The 25,600-nt window shown below is 31.5% G+C and overlaps 1 protein-coding gene across 9 annotated transcripts in view; it reads right to left on the bottom strand.

The window, feature by feature from the left end:
* MEF2C (myocyte enhancer factor 2C) overlaps positions 1–25,600 on the bottom strand; it is a 211,989-nt gene that overhangs the window by 166,552 nt on the left and 19,837 nt on the right. For 3 of the 9 annotated variants that reach the window (XM_074207589.1, XM_074207599.1, XM_074207593.1), the window contains exon 1: positions 18,741–19,532. The gene's annotated coding sequence lies outside the window, so the exon portion shown is untranslated. Of the gene's footprint in view, positions 1–18,740; positions 19,537–19,616; positions 19,661–23,876; positions 23,975–25,600 lie in introns of those variants that run through there. The other 6 variants (XM_074207590.1, XM_074207592.1, XM_074207598.1 and 3 more) reach the window with 4 other exon arrangements.

Below are 25,600 nucleotides of genomic sequence, written 5' to 3'. Positions count from 1 at the left end.
TTACTTTTTCATAAGTAATCAGTAACCAAATCCTGTTGGTATCACTTCCACAAGATCTCTCATATCTACACCTTCCTTTTAAACACCACTTTTAATTGATCAAATGGATTTTATTAAGTTCTTGTGCCAAAGAGAGCTTTGTCCAGCTCTCTAATATTTTATATTCTTTTGGAGGAAAGAATGTATATACATAGAAATACAAAGTATAAATAAAATAAATATCAGGTAATTTCAGTAAGGACAAGAAGGAAACTGCAGTTGAAGGGAAATCAGCATACTATTAGGCTCTATCCTTTGTCTAATTTTACTCCGGAAGTATCAATAGACTGGATCTTGAGTTTACTAAATTCGCTAAACTTAATTTTTTTTTCAAAAAAAGAGTCAATCTAAGTTGCTTTTGTCTTACAGAATGTTGTGTCCAATTCTGAACAAAGAATTTTTAAAGGAATATCTTATTGCCACTCAGATAGTAAAGAGGGAAATAACAAACCAGAAAGAGCATTGCAAAAGACATCCTTCAAGATTCTTCTATTCTGAGATTTTATGATTCCATAAGCACTCAGTTTCTGCAAATTGGAAATTATAATTCTTAAATGCAAATTTTGATGGTTCTTTAAAGGTCTGCCTAAGAGTTTGTAGTGATTATTACAAAACACACAGACTGCATAAAGCATTAATTGCAGTAGCACTAATATACTTTTAAAGAATGGTTGCATTAGCTTTGTAAACAAACAAAAAAATTGAGGTAAGCTAGCACACAACTAGAAGATTTTGTAAAACATAGTATTTCTTTGTAACAATTCCCTGAGAGAAAGTAGAGGACAAAATAATTATGATATCTAATCAGTTATTGTGATGTATTTGGAACACACGTGCTTTGTGAAACTTGGTCATGATTCTAATGATAATTTTTGCAAGTATTGTATACGTATATAAATTATTTTGGTGTTATGTTAATTTAAGTTGATTAGTGACTGTTTCTTATCTGTATTTTCTCTCTCCCCTAGCATCTAACAAAATGTTTTCCACATAATTAGCAGGAAGAAAGGAAGGAAAGAAAAAAAAGGAAACTGGAATAAGGAAGGGAAGAAGGAGTTCTAAACAATGATTCTATACATTGGAACCTATTTTAGTTACCAGAATACATTAAGTTTGGAAAGGAATTAAAGCCAAGGCAGTTATAAATCTTAAAGAATATTAATTCCTTTGATTATTCTATACTATCTGACACCAATTTGACCTCCAAGCAACTAATCTATCTTCATAAAAGTTGGCACTATATTTTTTTGAGAAACAATGAAACTATCAGAAAAAACTAAAGTTCATGTTGATAATTCTGTTTTTAAAAGCTAAAATTGGTCCATTTCTTCTTTCAAATACTATACTTAAAAAAAGATATATGAAGAAACTTTTAGTTGAAAACATAAAAAAACAAAAATTTTGCAATATAGAATTTCTGGGTATTTTTTGCTACTTTTAGTAAAATCTATTGTATGAAATTTGAATATTTTACATCTTCATCTGACTTCTATGCTTTCTCTGTCTACAGATTTCTATGTCTACAATGTCAAAATGGACAGCACAAGCAACTTTCTAAAAATTTGAAGGATTCCATTTTCTTTGGTTTAGTCATTCTTTCATTTGTTTCACTGGAATTTGACTCTTTGTTACCCATTTGGAGTTTTCTTGGGAAAGGTATTGGAGTGGTTTATATTTTCTTTTAGCTCATTTTACATATGAGAAAACTGAGGCAAAAAGACAAAACAAAACAAAAACCACAGGGTCACACTGTAATAAGTATCTGAGGTAAAGTAGATCTCAGGAAGGTGAATCTCCCTGACTTCAGATTGAAGACTCTATCCACTGTGCCACCAATTCTATTGGTTTGTGAAACTTGGTCATGATTAAAATGAAATTGTTCCATATCTGGCTAATGAAGGTTAAGAATTAAAGATTAGGATAATTTGGAGTGGCTAGAATTATGAAAAATGACCCAATTTAATTTTAAATGCAATATAATATTTAAATAGTAGCATAGAGTAGTAGACTTGGAAGAATTGGATTTTAATCTTGCTACAGACACTTACTAGCTGTGTTACCTAGGAAAGTTATTTAATTTCTTTCTACATGAATTATTGTAAAATCAATAGATAGACTTGATGAACTCTAGGTCCCATCCAACTTTAAATCTGTAGCACAGCTTTAAATTTATAATCACATGATCCCATGCACAATGTACCTAAGAAAAATGCTTAATCCCAGAATAATAACACATATTTTGTTAATTTGGCATAAATAATCATAGGTAGTAAAAAATATAATGCCTTTTTTGTTTAATAAATACATAGTCTTCCCTTGGCCTCTGCAATACATGCTTAAATTAATATCTTTATCTTCTAAGTTGTATGCACTAATATTGTCACTAATAGAAACATTCTGAAAATTATATTATTAGAATTACCCAGAAAAATATCATAAAACAGTTCAAGCTAAAGCACATCTTTGAGTGTATAGATATATACATACACACATACAGATATATATGTATATATAAATATAAATATATATATATGTATAGATATATATGTAACTCATACCTATTTATAGTAGATCATCCCTAATTCCAAAGATTATTTCATTACATCTTGAAACCAATTAGTCAATACAAGTAGGAACAGAAAGGCAAATAAATATCACACAAATGAATATAAGTATCTTTAAAATTCTCTAAGTTTATCTAAGGATATGCTAGTCCTTACTGTCCAACCTATCATTACATGTGCAGTGAGTCTCTTTGCTGGATCACATATTCTATAAATAATTCATATTTTAGGGACATTTACAAAAATAGACTCCCTGCTCAATAAAGACCTATGACTAAGCTAACATGGAGAAAGAATTGCCTCTCAACCACTGAGGAGGGTGGTCCCTCCACATCGGAAATTGAGGCTACTGGCAAAATGCTGGAGTGTATTTTTAAGAGAAAATGCCCACACTGTTCATATCCTGTGGACACCAGGAAAATTTCAGTTTTTAGAGCAGCTTTTCCTTTCATTTTTAGTATTCTAATCACAATGAAACAACCTATCAATTTCTTTAACAACTAATAATAAAATATAGGCATGAGAGATAACAAGCATTCATAGAATCCCATCATTCAAAATTCTTCAGCAAAATACTCTACTTATTTTTAAACAATCATTAAATCTATGAATTTTATTTGGAGTAAGAATTTAGTGTTAGGACTGACACCATTACCTAATTAAATAGAACATGTTCATGTCCCTTTGGGGTGATAATAATTCAGATTTGTCTGTTCCTCTATTTCAATTTATATGAGTCATATTGGACCAACTTAGGAATAATTGGACTATAGCAGGAAGGGATCTTATAGACTCTGATTAATGAAGTTATACATAAATTATTTGGTAATTGTTATAGCTATCATTATGTCTTGGTTGAAGATATCCAAGTTATAGATTATTTTTATGCTGATGAATTATGTAAAAAGTAGGATTGAGAAATACAATCTTTATACACATTATACATTATTATATATTTTGTAAATTTCCACAATACTAATATATGAAAACTAATTATATTACACCTTTCTCCTCTTCATGAATCCCATGTTCTAGTCAAACTGGCATACTTGCTCCTCGAAATTGGCACTGTCACCCATGTCTGAGTCCTGATACAGGTTGTCTCTCATGTCCGGAATTCATCTCCTCCTTATTCTCACCTTTTACAACCCTTAACTTTTTTCAAGATACACCTCAAGTGTCACCTCTTACATGAAACCTTCCCTCATGTCCTAGTTGATTTTTTTCTCCTTCAAATTGTCATTTACTTCTCTGTATACATGTTGTTTCCACCACTAGATTGCTCTTTGAAAACAGGTATCATTTTTTTTATATTTTTGTTTTTATATTTCCGGAGCTAAGCAGAATGCCTTACAAATCAAAGCATTTAATGTGTTGGACTGGAATGTACTGCCATATCAGACTAATTTAGAAGAAACATTGTTGATTTTATCTGCTCTGGCTATTCCTTAACTTATTTTTGAATTTGTAGCTTTTCTTTATATTTAATCTATAATTTTTGTTTGAGTATTTGTGTTTATTCAACAAATTATATAAAACGTCCAAAGTATAAGTGTGTATGTGTGTGTTTGTGCACGCATGTGAATTTAAGAAGTCAACATACTAATCTTATTAAATCAATTTTTGATTTAGGGAATGAATGAAAATTTCCATTGCTGCTAAACATTTTTTGCTTTGCAAAAAAGACCAGAAAAATTACTATCTCTGAAGAAAGAAGCAAAAGTTATGTTTTACTAGTAAAGGGGTAGGTAGTAATGTTTGAAAAATTTTAAAAGTTCTATTTCATCACATCTAATTATTTTGTAACATTTTTATGATGTTTGAATTATAGATGTTTTATTAGTCTGAAATTTAAAGTATCCTGAACATTCCCTTTAGGCTAACAATATTTAGACTACACTTAAACTATCATTATCTTAATTGTGGCAAGGATTGAAATTAGTCAATATTCTATACAAAATCAATAAATTAATAATAGAACTATTGAAACTTGATCCCTCAATTGCTTTTCAAATAATTTCTAGCAAATTAAATATTTAATTCCTTTGCATGTGATGAACATAGGTTTTATTTTATACTAATGTGTACAATCTATGTCAGCAAATGTTATTAATCTTTTTAATATTTATTTTGATATATTATAAATGACCTTTTAAAAATATATATGTATATATATTTTCCCTAATATTTATTCCTATTTATGTTTGAATATTTTAAATGTTACTATTTAAAGAGGAAGGTACATAGCTTGGCTAAAAAGTTTGATTGGAATAGAGCACTTAGTTTATGAATATTATAAAAGTTTCTTAGAAATCTCATTAGGACTGAGTACAATAAAACTAGGGCAATGCATATATTCTCAGTTACTCTTTTAAAAAAATCTGTAAAAGTGACTATAGTGGCATGTTCTGACACATTCTTTTCATAAACTGAACCCTGTTAGTGACAGCAGAACAGATTGTGTGCATCTGCTGGGAATGAGCCAGATGACAGTAGAAAAAAAACGCACATGGATACCTTGGCACAACAAATAAAAAATGTAGGGAAAAAAAAGACCTGGAATAGAAAGTTCTCAACTTTAATTGAGTGCTTTCCAATAAGATGAAAACCATCCAAGCACCTTTCATGGCCTATTTTACATATACAAATATATTTTTAAAGGATCCTGAAAAATGAGGATTATTTTATCTCATCTAAGCTTTAAAAATTTGACACAACTGAATTCAGGCATATTTCTTTAAATCATATCTAAAATGCAATAATTCCATGATCTGATGGAAAATAAAAATAACTCTAATGAACAGTGCTACCACTAGTGTGATTAAAGATTACTGAAATCTAACTAAATACAAAATTTCTAGTTGGTATTTTTTTGTGTTTACTTTGTAAATATCTTAAGTCCCGCATCACTGTATATGGTGATGCATACTGATATTCTAATTTATGGAAGATATAGTTATTAGAATATTCCTCATATGTGATTATTGTCAATGTTACACTTAGAAAGATGATGGTTTCATGATTGTTTATTATGTGATAATCAACTCCAATGTTGTTTTTTAAATTGGCTCAATATCATCAGAGACATTTTATGAAAATCAAATATACTTTGATAAATTATGTCTAGAAATTCCATTGATAATCATGATTAGAATAACAATTTAGTATTTCTAGTATACAATGCAAATTTAAAACTAAAGACAAAGTTGTTTAATATATTAGTAATATGCTCAAAGCAGCTGTGGTAAAATAAAAACATCCTGGTGATTAAAAAACCATTTTTCACTAATCATAATCTTGAAAAGGGGCTACTAGGAGGGAGAAGAGCGCAGATGGCAATTATTCTTTAAACTCACGTGCCTTTGTAATTTCTCTCTTCATGCAGATTTATTATTAATATTATTCTTACTATTAATTTTATCAAATCAATGCTTTTTAGAGGAATCTTTGATTGCAGTGCTGGGAGCTGTCCACTCTGTTGGGTTTTTGTTTGTTTGCTTATTTTTTATTTTTTTATTTTTTCACTATAGTCTGGATATGCCCCTAAAGGTGAATACTCTAAGCCAAGAGACTATACATTATAGGAAAAGGAGGTTGAACACAAGAGAGTAAATCATTACAATAGCATATGAATAGTTTTCAAATGCTTTCAACACCAGATTGAAATAAAAACAGCTTAGAAAAAATAAAGTAGGATTCATCATTATTGCTTGAATGTTTGAAAGATCAGTTTCTATGAAAAGTCAAATGAAATGAACAAAGGCTGAATAAAAACTAAGAATGATTTAAAAAATCCTAGTAAAGTAGTTGAAAAATTCCTTGAATTCAGAATACTCATTTTTCATCCATAGTATTATCAGTGGTCATTTCCACCTCTAAGAGGGCATTCACATTCTGACATTTGTGAATTAACTCTTTCTTGTGAAAAAGTTATTAATAATGTTTAATAATAATAAATGATCAAATAAAATAATAAAATCATATAATAATTTCTAATAATAATTCTAACTGAATACAAAAAATATGTGAACTTTAAATACTATTAATTATTTTTTTAGGTTTTTGCAAGGCAAATGGGGTTAAGTGGCTTGCTCAAGGCCACACAACTAGGTAATTATTAAATGTCTGAGACCAGATTTGAACCCAGGTACTCCTGACTCCAAGGCCGGTGCTTTATCCACTACGCCACCTAGCCACCCCTAATATTTTTAAAAGGCATGAAGTCTGACTTCTTATCATGTAACTGTTTAAAAATACAAATCCTTTGTCAATGAATAAATATATTTCATTGAATAAATATTAATAAGGCACCTAGTATGTGAAAGGTACCTAATATGGTAGAAGGATAAGCACTATTGGACATACAATAATGAATTAGAGATAATATTTGCAAATACAGTAATTTAATAAATAGCATTGTTTTTAAAAACAAAACGAATGACAGAAACCAGAAATATAGAATAGTATAACTAAAGTACCATAACAAGGTGAATGATACTGTTACATTAACTTTTCAGTATTAAAGTCCCATAGTAACTATATGGTAGACAATATTTTCCATGTTTTGGACCCCCCAATTCAAAAGAATCTACCTTGAAAACATATGCCACAATAAATATGTTTTTCTCAATATTGAATGCTATCTGTGAGTTCTTCTCCTTCAAATTTTAGTTCTCTTACTAAAGTGTTGCACTTTCTGATAAAACTGTTCTTTCATGGGATCACTTTATTCTTATCTGAGAGGAAATACTTTTTACTTAAATAATGAAGAAATTTTGTTTTCTTGAAGAATAGTTTATAATTACAAATAACATAACAATCATAAAACTTACTGTTCCAGTTTTAGAAATAAAGTCAGAATACTCCATCCTAAAGAGTGACTTGTACTAGAACTTTCTTGCACCACAAATTAATGACAATTACCTATACTAACCTTCTCTGAATGTTCACTCTTGTGAATTAAGATTTACTTAGGAAAAATCAGAGGATCATGCTATAACAGATACAAGTACTAGTTCTGAAGTCATCTGATTTTGTTCTGAATCTTGACTCAGCACCTTTGTGTCTTCAGAGAAGTCACTGTACCCTTTTCATCCTCAATTCTTTCATATATAAAAATGAAGGGGTTGGATTAGGTGATCTCTGAGATCTCTTTCACTTCTAGATCTTGTGATTCTCCTGTCTTTAGAAATAGATACAGGTGGGTGAAATAAAAAAGGAAAACTAATGTTTGAAAGGAATTAATAACGAGCAGATTTTAAATTATTATTGAGAATAATATTTACATAGTGATTAATAGGTTAGAAAATTGAGACAATTAGGGATTAAGGGACTTTCACACAGTTAGTCGGTATATAAGTCGGGATTTGATTTCAGATCTTGACTCCAGGCTCAAGCATTGTAGCTCCTAGTATTTAAGTATCAACTATGTGTTAAATACTTGGGGATACAAAGAAAGATAAAAAGACAGTCCCTCCTTTCAAGGAGTTCACAGTGTAATGGGGAGGGTAATGAAAACAAATATGTACTAACAAGTTATATATCATAAATTGGATATAATCAACAGAGAGAAAGCACTAGAACTTAAAAGGACCAGGGAAAGACTTACTATAGAAAGTTGGATATAGAAAGTTGGATTTTAGCTAGGAGTTAATGAAAGCCAAGAAAAACAGGAGGTCTGGAGATGAGGAGGGAGAGCATTCCAGACATGGGGACAAGAATGAAAACATTCAGCATCAGGAAATGAAAGGAGATCAGTACCCCTAAATCTCAGAATATGTATATGTGGAGGTATTTAAAATTCTACATCAATACTATGCTTATTATTAAAACCGTAAGTATATCATGGCGAGGCTACAAGCAAGACAGGACACCCCGGTTGAAAGAACAAGGTATTTCTCGAATCAATTAATATAGTATTCATGTATCAGAAGCAAAAGGGCTTAAGTACTCCTTATTTTCATTTTTATTTGACTTACAAATACACCCCACCCACACATCCCTATTGATTTGTTGACTAAAACATTATAGAATTAAAATATTAATTAATTGCATTAAGGAAATGGATTTATCAAATAACCCAGTTTAGGAACATTTAAAGAGAGCCATACTCTTATGCTATGTCCTAATTTTTCAGTTTCCCAAAGCTCTTGTGGATACACCTGAAAAGAGGCTTTATTTTTGACCATAACAACTCATCCATGATGGGGAATACAGTTATGTGAATGATGCATACCTTTAAAATGTTGTAAGATAAGGAATTGTGTGCTGGCAAAATAAATCTCTTTGTAATGCCTGAATCTCATTTTAGCCAATACTTTGTAATGCCTGAATCACATTTTAGCCAATACAATATTGGCCAATACAATAGGTTGAGAGGACTCTGATATCCTTTTAGAAAAAAACAAAACAATTTTAAAAAAGAAAAAAATAAGTCAAGAATTCTCTATTTTCTTAGCCCTCAGTTTGAGAGTAAAGAGAATAAAAGGAATATCAAGTCATCATTTTAAGGAAAAATCAAAATAGACCTAGACAGAGAAGTTAATAATCTATCTCACCCTTTACTAGGACACAAAAAATAATGTTTGCAATGAATCATAGAAAGTTCTCTTTTAGTAAATCTATTAATGTTTCTGTATGAATTTCCTTTTGGATTATATAATGGGAGAATATTTTGCACTCAAGAGAAAGGGAAAAACTCAAAGTGAAAACCAGTTCTCTATCCTACAACCTATATAGAGTTTAATAGTTCTTAGATAAATAATGGTCAAGAATAAACAGCAATGCATTTTTTAAAAACCAAATTTGTTATTCTTACTCATTTAGTTAAGCATAATAATCCAGAGGGGAAGTAAGGTTTGGATTTATACTGATATTTTCAGCATATTAATATTAACAGTTCCAGAAACTGGTTAAGAAGGTATGCTTGCCAACCCATAGAAATTCTCCTAAAAGACCACCCAATGACTCAACAAGTCTCCAAACCAAAAAAAAATGATGAAAAATTTGGTTCCTAAAGAATTACTGCTGATTTTCAAAATCACCAGTTTTTAAATGATTTAACATTATTTATCCACAGAAGAAAGCATTAAAATATGCTAAGCATATCTTCTTATTTAATCATAGTTGTTAATATTCAAAAGCCAAATGGCAGACATTAAATTCCTGTTCAGTACATATATGTCAACAAAAAATTTTTAAAGATAAATCCTGAAATTATTCCAGCTTAATTAATTAAAATTGCCCCATTATTTATAAGATTTTAGAAAATAAAGAATTTCATTGCATACTCTGAATAAAGGAAAAGTATTAAATGTAGAATCTGGATTCTGAAGTCAAACTATTTTAATATGCATGGCATATTATATCAAGTATAACCCTCTTAATTATTCTTGAAAAATATATGTGTTTCAGTACTGGGATTATGTACTTAAATATATCATTTTGACCACATTCTTTCTATCAAAGAAGAATTGATAACCTGATAAGTTGAAGTATGAGTTGTATTAAATACACTTGAAAAATTAGTATCTAGGTATCTGTGCCTACTTTGAAAGTTTGAAATATAAGACAGTTAAACTAGTGATAATTATCTTCTTTATTAAATTCTAGTCAGTCAACACACATTTATTAAGTACCTACTATAAGTAAATGAGAATTAAAGTATAATATCTGGACAGAGTATATGATGTTTTCTGATAATTGTAATATACTTATATTTAATAGCTGGTCTAGTCTGATAATTTTAGCATGCTTATGTTTAATAACTGATCTAGTCTGGTCAGTTTTATATAGATACTTTAAAATTCCATTTTTGGATCTGCCAACTAAACTACTTGCATCTGAATATTTAATTTGAATATAAATTTATAAAAGAGGTTTATTATGTTTTAATCAAATGCTCTCATGTAATGAATTTGCAAAAAAGGAATATTTTAGAAAGCTATGCTGACAATAATATGCCCACCTCACATATTATAAAAATTCAACCACTGATTAAGATATTGATTTTAAAGTTTATAGAGTTTTTTCATGAATGATTATCTTCTATAATTTTTTCCCTTAGGCAACTCTTTTTAAAATGTAACTGCGGGTATAAGATTGAATGAATTTTACTTTCATTTTCAGTGGTAAATATTTTTAATGTCAAATCCAAGTGTGAATTATGTATTAACCCCCCCCAAAAAAAAACCCTTTATGTAATTTCCAGAAATGAATGTTTAGTATGCAGAATTACTTGCACTGCAATTTGAACACAAGTAAAACCTGAAACCGAAAGTTCACATTTACACCTGTTTGTCCCATGCATTTTCTAATAATAGTGATGAAAAAGAGTGTTTCAATGCTTTGTACCTCAAAGTATTGCAAAGTGAGATGTGCTGTGATAGAACTTTTTTTGGTTATTACTTAAATTTAAATACAATACTTTAACATTTATTTTCATTACAAAGTGATTTACTCTAGTAGGAAGAAAATGCAGAGGACAGAGGACGATAGATGTGGGGGGAAGAACAGGACAAAAAAGAGAGGAAGAAGATAAGGTCTTAGAGAATGGTCAATGGGGGAGGGGGAGATGTAGATCCAAGAACTAATGTGTTAGTTGCACTGTTATATAGGAATGAAGAGGGATTTCCCCGAGTTCCTTTCTCAGTTAGTGACCTAAAGATCTAAGAGACTGCAATTTTAACTCTTGGGGATCATTTACAAAGCAAATAACTAACATGATTTTCTTTATCCAAACTAATGAACTGTATTTGTAGGAAGTGTCATAAGATAAAGGATCAGCTCTCTACTTAACAGAGAATAAAAAAAGGGATTGCTTAGGAATGAAATAACTTTGAGACATAAGAAGGGAATTTTATGATGTGGCACCATGCACTTTATCTGGTCTGTAGCCAGGAAGTTTCCCCTTTGTAGCCATACTGCCAATGCCTACCCTTCTTATACAGAAAGAAAAATACATCCAGAACTCTACCTCAAAAGCCCTGAATGTTACAAAGAATTGAATGAGTTTATTTTTCTTTCTTTGTACTGGGTATAATTACTGTTTTTGAAATGAAAGAGCTGAAACTAAACTAAAGTAACTGCAGTTATACATATATATATTTAAAAATACACCAAAATCTACCTTCCCACAAAGCCACTTAAGTTAAATGGTCCATTTACAGACTCACCTACATGAAGGATATAACTTAAAACATCTGCTAAGACATATAAGTTCTGTACAGTTTTAATGAAAGTAGCAAAAAAAGTTTTAAAATATAGAACCATTACATTCTCAAACTGTATCTGTATCATCATTAAATAGATATTTGACTGCAATTAGTCAGTCATATAAATAATTCCTTGTCTGACCACAATTTCTAAAAAAAATAAAATTTTCCAGTGAATATTTCTGCTAATCACTATCTTTAAAATTAATGTAAAATATCAATTACTAAATTCTATTTTAAGCAATAATTGCAGCCCCCACATAAGGTATGGGGTTTAGACCTCATACAAAGATTTACTATTAAAGAAATGAACAAAATTTATTTTTTATTCTGCTTTCAGTGAATATTCTGCTGTTTACTTCTGTTTATTTATGACTGTTTTCTAATATAAAATATGTAACAATATATACATACATACATATACACACAATTAAACAGAGAGAGAGAGAGAGAGAGAGAGAGAGAGAGAGAGAGAACGCGCTTAGTTTTAGATTAAATTGCTTCTCTTCTATTTTATTGGAAAGATTTATTCTTTAACATTAATTCTGACAAATATTGTTAAAAGATAGTTTTACTCTTTCTTCACTTCAATATTGATTTAATTTACTGTCATTGGACAACACCTACCTACTTTTAAAGCCAATATCCCAGAGGATCATAATCTCTGAACATAATTTACATGAACTCTTCATCTGCATTTTATATAGAAGGACAAGAGAGCAGAGGATAAATAGAACACATTCAGGATACTGTTTGGGCAAAGCGGGATCTCACCAGGGATCACTCCAAAGATTTGTTTCTCATGTCTATAAAAATAAGTTTGTTATTTCATTTAAATCATTTTTGAAAGATACGCAGTACCATTTGACAAAAAACAGATTTTTTCATTCCAATTTTATGATAATTAAGAATTAATAAAGCCTCTATAATGTTTGCCTTTCTACATTATTCAAAGTAACGATTTCTACAGACATCTGCCTGTAAAAGGTGTAATTTATATTTTTGCTTTCAATATTATCAAATTCCTTTATGATGCCCCTAGACATTTTTTTTTGGGGGGGGAGGGTGTATTTGAATGTTACTTGGTTGGTTTTACTTCAAAGTAAATACAGAAACCGCTTACAGTAGAAGGCCGATACACTTAATATTAGAGATATATTAGTGATAAATACCAAGATCTGTCACAATAAATTATGTGTCTAATTACAGAAAATTATTCCATAAATTCCATAAATTCAATGCTTAATATAAATTTTGAGGAAATACTACAGGTATATTTATAATGAAATGAGAGCTTACAGAGATATACTAGATCACAATCATTCTGCTTTTCACTATAATTTCATTCATTCATCCATCCATCCATCCATCCATCCATCCATCCATCCATCCATTCATTCATTCAGCAAGCAGAACTGAATTCTGTGTCCAATATAGAGTAAAAATAAAGGATATTAAAATGGTAACATTATTTATTAGTATAAACAAAAGGGAGTGAGGAAGTGGCTCTCCTAGATTTCCTTTCTTTCAATATGCCTTGGTTTTATTATCTGTAAAATGGGGGTAGTGAATTGTCTTACTGTTATGTGTAGAGGAATAGCAAAGTGATTATGACACACACATTAGTCTTTCATACATACATACATATATATATATATATATATCCTAAATGATAACAAAACAGTGGAATTTTCATAGGTAAGGTTTTTTTAAATTTTTTTCTTTAAAAATTCAGCTTTCAGTTTCCTTTGTATTTTTTCTCTAGTTACAGATTACTTTAAATTTCTCTACAACATTTTCTTCCTCTTGGCTTGTGCTTTTCATGTAAATACTAAAAAAAAAAATTGCTTTATATCTCCAAGGAAAGAAATGTGGCTCTTGTGGGAAAGGCCCACCCCTTTCTACATGTTTGCTTCCTTGGACGAAAGGAACCCACCCCCTTACATTCTTTGAAATGTATCCAACATGCACAGAGTTTTAAAAGTACTGTATTGACCAATTTAGAGTGCCTTAAATGACAGTCTGCATAAGAAAGATATTCACTTTAATGCAGGCAAACATGAGCTACACGTGGCTAAAATTATATATATATATATATATATATATATATATATATATATATATATATATATATACACATACACATAGTCTTCATTAAGACTCCCAGAAACCTTACCAGAATGAATACTTACTTATATACATGTTCCAGTATTATAAAAATACCATAGGGTATTTATCAGAACTAGAACACCCATGAAAATGTAATAATCCTTAAGATATGAAAATTTTTGCCCCCCCAAGGCATTATTTTTTATTTAACTGGCATACTATTCAGAAAGAACTAAGAATTCAATGTTATTTTCAATTATAATTCCTCAGCATTAAGCCTGAAAATACTCAGGAAAAACTGGGGTACAATAGATTACAATTCATTATAGTAACTTGCTAAGGAAATAAAAAATGTAATCTATTAATTAAAATAAATGTAAAACAAATAGCTTCTTTCCCTAACAAAATAATACATTTTCACAACTTTTCTACCCTTGACTAATATTGAGAGATAGTATGAAATTGTGGAAATCTTGTGAATTTTATCATTATTCTGTCTTTGCATGCTCTATATTCCAATATAGATAAGAACCTGATAACTTAAAGTGAAAAACAAACTAGACTGTTATCTCATCATATTTAGTTTTTAAACTTATATGGTTTTTTTTTTGTCATTACATACCATCGCTTTGAAATTTATCTATGGGATATTTTTGAAAAAATTTTTGAACTCTGCTTTTTTTAATTTCCAGGCCTACAAAATGGAAGTAGAGCTTTGACATCCATGTTTTTCACTTGAAATAAAAGAGAAAAAAATCTAAAGCTAAAATGTAAATTGGAACATGAAAGTAATAAACTTACTAAAACTCAGTAGGATATGGTTATGGTCAAAGAAAACCTGTGCACAATATTCACAAAGATGAAACACTTCATTCACTGAAATTTCCTATCTGATTATAACAATGCACACAAAATTAAACACATAAATATTAATTTTATGTATCATACAAGATGTAGGCAATGAAAATGCAATGTTTACATTTATGGGTGACTCATTAGTGTTTTATTGTGTGAAACACTAGGAGGCATCAGTTGGGTAAAAAAGGAGTTCAATTTTAGAAGAAGTAAGAAATTATCATAGAACTGGGTGTCTAAGAAGTTGGGCATTTCAAAATGTTATTATATAAACCATAATTTTATTCCCTAAACAACTGTCAGAACTTTATGTTCTATAGTAAAGTGTGATTATCCTGTAACACTTGTCAAAAGTATATGAATTTGCCAAGTAACTATCAAGGTACACTTATGATGTCTGGACATTTATTCAACTCAATAATTTTTTATATTTTTGCCTGTGAATAATGTTTGGTAACAAGAAAACATAGCGGATATTCACTATATAGATTTTCTCTTCAATTAGATGTGTTACACGTTTCATGTTTCTACTGAAGCATAGATGCAGGGCTGTCTATAGCACTTTTGAAATTGTCTAATCTATTAAGACCTTATAAGGTATCACAGAACAACAAGTAACTTTAGTGCTATTGTGAAGTAGTAGTAGACAATGTCATATGTAAAAAAGGAATTTTTTATTATTTTACTAATGAAAGGTAATTATTTGAAGACTGAATTTTCCATTATTTGTATTGTTCTTAAAAATGATGAAGCAAAAGGTGTCCTTGTCTAATAATCAATTGAAATTGAAATGTGCCAAGCCATTTTGCAGCAATCAGCTGTAATCTATGATCTATCAAAATAACACATGAACTGACTAATCCTTCTTTTGTAAGGTACATAAGACTTACTTGTCATTCGCATTTTATAAATCGCCTCTTTAAGCTGATCTGATTCTCTAAAGATGACAGATCTCAGTGAACAATCAAGCTTTACTGACTGTACTACAGTCAGTGAGACTGTAAGATTAAAGTACAGTATTGAAGATAGGAGATTTTAATCACCTGTTCACATGTTCATATTAACCATTAGTTCTCAAAAGATTAGTTGAAATCTTTACTGCGAATCTAAGCAATTGTTGCATTTTTATTACAAATAAATTCCTTTATTTTTTTTATTTTTCACTTATATTACAGGTGTCATTGAAACAAAGTGCAAAACTTCAATTCTTATCCCTTTAAAAAATCTGTTACTGTGACCTTTATATTATGTACTAGACTCAAGTTCCTGTGAATTATGCACTTAGAATCCTCAGTTTAAATACGCATATTTATGTTGTGGTACAGACTAAATATTACTATAGAGAGATGCTTCCTCATTTCATCACACAGTGAAATCTGATAGATTCAATTTGTAAAATTTTAAAACAGAATATAATAAAATATACAAAAAGTTCTTTGAAATACATTTTAAGTTTATCTGAATTAACAAAATTGTAGAACCTTGAAATCTCAGGGTTTTTTTTTTCTTTTAAGACATATAGAAATAAGGTAAATTCATTTCTGGAAAGGCATGGTTATGGCATTATGTAAGTTGATAACTTAATGAAGGCCAAAGGAAAAAATACACAAGCTGAAGACAGTAAAATAGGTGACTTACCCCCTCCCCCTCCAACCCCGGGGATTCAATGCTAGAGTTTGGGCTTCTTTGATAGTAGGTATGGTGGACTGATTTTTCAATATTAGAATGACTTTTAGAAAATATTTAAATATCATAACATCTGGGAAACAGACCTATTACAAAGAAAAAAGGGGTGCTGATAAAATAATTTTTAGTTCTTGCTTATTTCTAGTAATCTAAATTTGCTACCTATCTTTTCCAAAACAAAAGTTATTTTTTTATTTGATACCTTTTAATGATGAATAGATTACAAATGTCATGGAAAAGCTGATTCTTCTTCATAAGGCAAAAATTTGATATTTAAACTTGAAACAAACTGTTAAGTCTTCAATTTTTTCCTAATTCACATAAATTACATATTTATGTAGTTTTCAAAAGCTATAGCAATGCCATACTAACTTAAATAATAAACACAAGTCGATATATTAAAATTTGGAAAAACAATACATATACATAACTAATTTTTTCATCACACTTTAAGCAACATTTTTGTTTAAAACTTCTTCCCGGAAACAATATTAGAAACTGAATTTATAATAGTTAATATTTAATCCCTAAGAGCTCCATGCTTTCTGTTTAGTGGAAAGGACATTTAATTTCTTTTATTTTTGGGAGAGTATATTATTCAGAAACATCACATATTAACTGCCAAATTTCCAAACTAAAGTGTTTTGGAATTTTCTTTTATACTTAATAAAGAATTTCATGTGTAATTATCTAAATGTGTTGTTACAGAAGGACGATAATATAATATTCTTATTACAGGTCTAAATGAAAAAAAATGACAAAAAAAGACACTTTATGACTTGATACTCTGAACTTAGCCTCTTCAAAGAATAACCAAGAATATCATTATTTTAAAAAATAAATTAAATTAAATGCTATACTTTCATAGTTGTAATTTGTGCATTTAAAATTAAAATTAGGATGCAATACAGAGGTTAAAATGGGTTCACAGGTGGTCATATTTCCACATCTTGCCAAGTCTCTAGGGATTAGAGTTATTCTTCTCCACATAAACATCTTTACTCTGTAACCACAATTCCATGCAAGGTGCCACTGAAAAGAAGACTGGTCACTTTTTTTGACTAGTGTATAATAGAACTGTTGGAGTTTCCTTTTTCACACCTTAAAAAAAACCATCACTATTCATTTTTTTTAAAACTGTAACTTTTGGAATTAGTATCAAATTCATGATAGTAAAATGCACATTGTGTCAAAGCAATCCTCCACTGAAGACCAGTAAAGTACTGGCAGAAAGCCTGATTCTCTTTAATTATACTGCAGGCGTTTACATATAAAGGTATTTTGTACAAAAGGCATGCATTTGATAATATTGTCCCAAAAGGATGAGGATAAAAGGAAACTAATTACTGGCTCTGGAGGTGTCAGAAATGATTCAGATATAAAGTTTCACTTAGCACTGTATCAGCTACCACCTTTTCAATGGCAGAAAATCTTGTTATTGGGCAAAATTTAAATTCTTGCTCTATTCCCTCCCCCTAAAGGGTAAATAATATGTCAATTTCTACATCTGATCCTATTTCAAAGGCAACTTTGAGTAACTTTCATCAAAAGTGCAAAGCATAAATGGAGTGATTTCACCATTCTATGTAGCTATACATTTGACTTGACAAACCACAATGCATATGCTAGTATCATAACTGGAACTTGGGTTCTAGACATGCAGACTGCAGCTAACAGTGAATGACTTCTTATCTCACTGTCAATTAAGAAACCTGCTCTCAATCTAACACTTCAGTGAGTAAATGAGATGCACAAGGGTATGTGCTCTAACAGACAGGCTTGCTTTTTCTCAGAGTAATCTTAAGAATTAAAGAGAATGTCAGCATGCATCTACCGTTAAAATGTTTAGCTGTAAGAATGGTAGCATCTTTCTTCACTGAAGTATGGGATAAAACTGGAAACACGAACCACAAGGTCACAAATCCTTTTCTCATTTATTAAAATCCAGTAAGCTTCTCCAACTCCATTTCAACCATGCTAATGATGAGAACTAACTTCATGAAACTTTAAACACACTGGTGAGAAAAGGGAAAAGTAGTGATTTGAATAACCGGCGATATAACCAGTTCTAGTCAGACTATCTGAAAAGTTACTTTTAGCAAATGACAGGAAAATCGTGGAATTGAAAAAGAAAAGTGCATCACCTACCCCAACTTCTGCCTTCAAGAAATGCAATTGGATACTGAGATGTTACAATCGGATACACTGATGCGGAGCTCAGAGACAATAACCAAGCTACTTAGATTTCCTCTAGAAATGTCAAGAGGGTACTTACATGAAGGAAGACACGATCAGACTACTCCTTGGAATATGTCCCTTTCTTGAAGAAAAAAATAGTAAAAATAATGCTCTTTTGCTTCGTCCAGCCTTTAGAAATTTTTCTCCACCTGATTCAACGTGCAGCCTCGGCGAACCACACACAACCTTCAAAGTCAATCCAATAGCAGCCAGAAGATGTCTGGGTGTATGCGTGTGCGTGTGCGTGTGTTCGAGTGTCTATGAGTGACTGAAGGAAGGAGGGAGGGAGGGAGAGGGAGGGAGGGAGAGAGAGAGAGAGAGAGAGAGAGAGAGAGAGAGAGAGAGAAGTGTGTGTGTGTGTGTGTGTGTGTGTGTGTGTGTGTGTGTGTGTGTGTGTCTGTGCCTGTGTGTCTGTGTCTGGGTGGGCACGCGCACGGGCACGCGCGCGTCCGCGCGCGCGCGTGTTTTGTGTGTGTGTGTGTGTGTGTGTGTGTGTGTGTGTGTGTGTGCAGCGTGGAGGAGGAGAAAGTAGCTCTCTGCCGCTGGCCAGATTAAAAGTAACCGGACTCGTCCAGAAAACAGCGTTCAGGAAGGAAGTGAGAGAAGACGAATGAGAATAGGAGAGCAACTCACAACCTTTGAAACATCGCGTAAAAAAGAAAGAGAGAGAGAGAGAGAGAGAGAGAGAGAGAGAGAGAGAGAGAGAGAGAGAGAGAGAGATGGAGGGAGGGAGAGAAAGACAGGGAAAAAGCACAAGCAAGGCTGAGATTCAAAACTGCACTCGTCTGATTCTCTCTCTCTCTCCCTCTTTTCCTCTCCTCCTCCTCCTCCCCTCCTCCTCCTCCTCCTCCTCCTCTCTCTCCTCTCTGCCCTTCTCTCTCCCTTTTCCCACAATCCCAAACGAAGCACTCACTGTCTCTTTCCACTCCTCCAGAGCTAGAGAAATAATCAGTTTCACTCTTGCAAAAGGGGGCGGGACTAGATCCCGAAACATTTTAATAAAACAAACATACACCAGCTCCTTCCTCAGCCCCATCCAGTCTCAACTTAGATTGATAAATTACTCCACTACACTACTTTAATTATGTATATGGTATGCAGAATAAATCACTGAACATCAGCACCTCAATCAAGCACTTTTAAATGATAATTGCATCTTGGTGAATCAATCTTTCCATTCCTGACATTTTGCTAATTTTAGTTTTACGGTGGGGTGATGGCACATGCCATACGCAAACCTAATGACAATTCTTTTTTACGCGAAATTAAGACAACACGGCGAGCAACTCCATATTTCTTCTAAAGTACAGTAGCAGGAGGACGCCCAGATCACAGCAGAAACTCGAGGATAAAGAATTGGAGTTCCAGTATTCACGCACGCCAGGAAAACGAGGGGAAACGACCGCTAAAGTCCCCCGAAAGTCATAATCATTGTCAGTGACCGACATTATCGGAATGCAAATAGTTACTCAAGTGTCTTGTTCATGATTGTGACGCTTAACCACTTCATTTCCTCTACAATCCATGAGTCTCCCTATACTGTACTGTACTGTACTGTAATACTTTATCGTTTAAAAGCAACGGTTCAGCAGCATCCCTGGAGAACTGGATTCCAGCAAGCAGCTCTTCACCGAGGCTTGAGGATTTCCAGCATTCGAAGGAGTGGATGATTTAAAAGGGGTGCTGAAATGTGTCACAGGGTGCAAATGATGTGCAAAATAAGAATAATTACGATAACCTAAACCTCTAAGCACCGAATCAACTTGGGGGCATAAACTTTCTAATCAATCGGGGAAAACAATCAAAACACCCAGCAGTTTCCTCAGTGTTTTTTTTAAAGCAACATCAGATCTTTTTCTTACTTTCTCACACCTTTATTAGTCTTTCTCTTTTTTGGTCATTTTCCAAGCCTGTAAACTAAAACAACTTCCCCATATCATAAAGCTTCCCCTATCCAATCGCTGATGGCTACGTTTTTTTTTCCAGGACTGTTTCTGTTCGACTGGACTTAGAAATAAGGGCAGAAACAAAGTTTAAGACGTACTAAGCTGCATTTCTCTTCATCACCCCTCCCATTTTAAAGGATGTAATTTATAAAAGATGTAATATATTCGTTTAAATCAATAATATTTCAAATACTCTGTTTTCAATATATCGGGTAAAAAGCATAAAACTTGTTCATTCATTTATTAACTAAAATCAGAATGAAAGGACATTCGGTGCCAATAGAAATATAAATTATTTACAATACCAGGACCAATGCTTGCTTAAAACTTATAAAGTACAAAGGTCAAACCATGGAAAAAAGAACAATGTTTAGGGCAACAGTGCACAATGGGTACACATATATCCCTCCCTTCAAATATCATTATCTATCTAATAATATTAATCATGAAATTTACTAATAGTACTTTCATCCACCTTTCTTATATTTGAAGTCATTATGACACACACAGAAAGACCCCTCTCCCCCAATATCAGTAATTTCAGTATGTAATGAACATTTGGATTTAAAGAGTCAGTGGCTCTCCAATTAAATACAATATATTTACACTAAAAAAAGTTGCTTCAAGTCCATCATTGGTATGGCTTTCCATGGATTACTTATTTTTATTACAAGAAATCAACACAAACTGATGCAGTAATTTGATTTTGTTGTGTTTCCTTTCTTCCTTTGCAGATTAACAGTTATAATTCTTCCTTCCTTCCTTCCTTCCTTCCTTCCTTCCTTCCTTCCTTCCTTCCTTCCTTCCTTCCTTCCTTCCTTCCTTCCTCCCTCCCTCCCTTCCTTCCTTTTCTTCATTAATTAGGGCAGTATTAAGACAAGGCAGGCTTTCACTGAGGAGAGTTACTTAAAGGAGTTTTAAAATATGTAGGCATTAAGGCCTGGTCAATATTTAGTAGATGCATTAAAATGAGCTATTTGTTTTGACCATTATAAATGATAGTACTGATTACTAGAGTCAAATCAACTATGTGGTGATCCATATATATTGACTCATTGGCAATAAAATGAATGGGCAGGGTTTTTTCCTGTTCTGTCTTTTGATCTTACTGCAGAATATAGTTGTAGCCAGTGTTAAAGAAAACCAAACTTTCAAACAACCAGGTAATGAATTACATCATTGGATAAAAGTACATTACTTTGGATTTTCTCTTAATGCACAATCTTATTCTGAATATATATATTTTAATGCATATCTAACAATTAGCATTCAATTCACAATTATGAAGATGTCCTGGTGGGCAGTTCACCCAAAGCAGCAGATAATTTAAAAAATTTAATAATGAATTCTCAGTGTTTCAAATTTGACTTTGGAATGAAATCAGAGGTCACACTCACTAGTAGCAGCTACATGAGATAGTTAGGAAATATTTTAACAAAAAACAGCAATACAATAAACCACAATGTTAATTTGTAGTTTTCTAAGACAATAGATCCTTTAGGGATTGCCTTCTCTTTGAATTTGGCCCCCTGGATTATATTATTTTTCCCCAAAAGGTTTACTTTCTTAAATATAGTTGGATTCAGCTAACTTTAAAATTATCTATTGTCTATCATCTATCTATCTATTTATCTATCTATCTATCTATCTATCTATCTATCTATAGAGTATGATGAGTCTAATGAGAGTAAATGGGGAGGGATGTGAGAGAAGTATGTGATGAGGTATGTAATTTGAGATTTCAAATTATTTATGGATAACACACAATGTATTCAAAAATACAACCAAAAATTGAATATGTGTTTCTTTTGAAAGTGTCATATGTATGTATGTATATATATATATATATATATATATATATATATATATATATATATATATAAATTTTAACGTAAACCATCTTTATCTCTACATTTGTTGTAGGTCTATTCCTCAACAGAAATTTACAGAACACAGAAACCCTGTCCATTCATTTTATTGCCAATGAGTCAATATATATGGATCACCACATAGTTGATTTGACTCTAGTAATCAGTACTATCATTTATAATGGTCAAAACAAATAGCCCATTTTAATGCATCTACTAAATATTAACACTACTCATTGTAACACTTAGAGTTGGGGCATGAATATTGGACAAAGAGCTCGATGATAACAAGTTCTAATCTCAGTTATGTGGCTAACTGCCTCAATCTTAATTGGGCCTTCATTTCATAATATGTAAAAATTGTATTATCTGTATTTCAGTTTTATAATTTTATGAAAACTGAAAGTTCTGACATTTCTTTTAACCCAAATGATCTTAGTGTCTCTCCAATTAAATACAATATATTTACACAAAAAAGTTGCTTCAAGTCCATCATTGGTATGGTTTTCCATGGAAATCTGATTTTATGTGAGGTCAACCACTATTCCTTGATTCATGAGCTTAGTTTTCTTCATGATTCTTTCCAGTTCACATGGATTCAGCCTCTTGCCTATACCTTCCCTCTGACCCCACCCCACCTCCAGTTATCAGTAGAAGAGCCACCGAAGTGCTGAGGAAATGATTGCCTAGATTTTCACACTATGGTGGGTTAATTTTCATTTTCTGGTTAGAGGTCTGGCCTATCTTACTCCACCCTTCCCTCTCCTCCTCCTACCTCTCTATATTAAAACAGCAGTGCACTGCCTGTCTGCTTTTAAGCCTGGCCCACGCTGGGTGTAGCTCTTGAAGTGAGCTTTAAAAAATTATTTTAAAGTGAGCTGGGGTGGTTGCCACAGCAACCCACCCTGAGATGAAGAAAGGCTATAGATTAATCTACCCCTCAAGATTATTCAACGGTACAGTATTTGCTCTTCAGTCAGAATACTTTTTCAATACATATACTTTATAATTGAACAGAAAAGTTCAGATTGTTTAAAAATAACAAGACATAGATTCCAAAAGCATTAATTTAAATATATTTTATAATCTCTTTGATTCTTGCAGGGGAGAAGATGCTTATAACTTTTTGTGAAATGAATTAATTGTAAAAGATACTAGCAAAGGTAGGCACTGAAAGCTGACACATGAACTTTAAATAAAATGGCATGCCATTATGAAAATGGTATAATGTAGAGCAAGTAATGATGATATAAAACCTTTGTCACTGCTGTACCTGTAAAAATATAATGCAATAGTTTATTAGCTCAACTTTGAACAAATAACTTTATATAGTTAATACAATAAGAAGTAGATACTCACCACATTTACCTCTTTATTATCAAAACCATCGGCCTTCAATTCTTTACTTAATTTCTTACATGGAAGTTACTTCACAGTTTTCAACTCTTCTTAGGCACCTGAAAAATGAGCATATATGAGACATAGTCTGTTAAAATACAGGTCTTCATTAATGAGGAAGTTTAGTTGAATAAATTGATTTTTAACTGATTTGAACTGATATACATATTATATATGTATACATAAACATATGTATGAATTTGTTATGTATTTTAATCTCAGTTAGCCAACATTTGTGGGGAAAATGCAAAATTTTTATTAAAGATATCCTAAGCACAATTTTCAGAGCAGAAATATTGTCAAACATTTGCATGTTATGATGCACTGGTCAGTTCCTAAAACAGACAAGCAGTAAATTTGCTCCAAAAGAAACATTTATGATGTAAAAATCTGTATCAAGTAAAAGTCTGCAAGGTATAATTACATTTCATCTTTAAGAATATCATTTTGGCATATTTTTAAAGTACACTTGTTTACCTTTGCTTTTGCTGTTGTTACTGTTGTTATTGACCACATTAATTAAAGGAGAGAAATTAGGTTGAGTTTATTGAAAGCTAACAAAATGTATCACATCAGGTTAGGGAGTATTTGTAAGCACTAGCAATCGCTGAAGATAGTTTCATAATCTGTTAAATACCTTGGAATAGATATAGGTTTGATAGAACATACTCTCAGACCCTCTAATTTCCACAATGACCTATTACTCACAGGGATTGTTTTATGCATCTAGACAGAAATGGGAACCAGAAATACTGATTCTGTGCTCTTGAAGAAGTAACTTTATTTCTATCAGTCTTCCCTGGCTTCAAAAATGAATTATTTTCAGACAGGGCTCTATGTCAGTCAATAGCTCCATCTAGATAAACTTTTCCATTCTACAAATAAGAATGCTTTTCCATGCTAAAATTTCATTCATATTTTAAAGCATTTTAGAGAATTAAATTTCCAGGGGTCAGTCATTATTTTCTTCTGTGACAGTAGATTAATTAATTTGACCTATTCTTTTTAAGGAGGAAGTATGGGCAACAGGAATTCATAGTAAAAGCAATACTAATTTAAAGTATACTTGTCTTGCCATGAGATCTTTTGTAACAGGATTCTGTGTTATATTAATTCACCTGCTTGAGAACACTTTCCCATTTAGAGGTGAAATTTTATAGTGCGGAAAATGGGAATGATTGTTAAGCAACCATTCATCTCAGAGAAATGTTGATTTTATGAAACAACATCAATAACGAATGTTATTGTCATTTTAAAATGTCTTTAGCAATATGGCATTTCTTCTGAATCCAATAACATCATGCCCTGATGTGACCTGAGCAATAATTTGCTTTTATGCTTATTGGATGTGTGTGTGTATATATATATATATATATATATATATATATATATATATACATACATATATATATATACAGATATATATGTATATATGTGTGTGTATCTATCTATCTATCTATATGTATGTGTGTATATACACACATATTGGTGAATTAAAAGAAATTTGATCCAGTAACAATTGCCTTCAACAGACTTTTATTTAGTGAGCACTTAAATTATTTATAAAAGGCATTGGAGATAGAGTTCTTGCCCTCTAGTAGTTTACCTTCTACCAATGGCAGAAGAATAAAGCATTCACTGAGGTAATTTAAGATGGAAGAGAAGGCTGAGCAAAATCAGCGAAG

The sequence above is a fragment of the Macrotis lagotis genome, chromosome X (genome assembly GCF_037893015.1).
Source record: "Macrotis lagotis isolate mMagLag1 chromosome X, bilby.v1.9.chrom.fasta, whole genome shotgun sequence".
NCBI lineage: Eukaryota > Metazoa > Chordata > Mammalia > Peramelemorphia > Peramelidae > Macrotis > Macrotis lagotis.
Note: the sequence above shows the minus strand (reverse complement) of the source record. Positions and strands in the feature narration are given on the sequence as shown.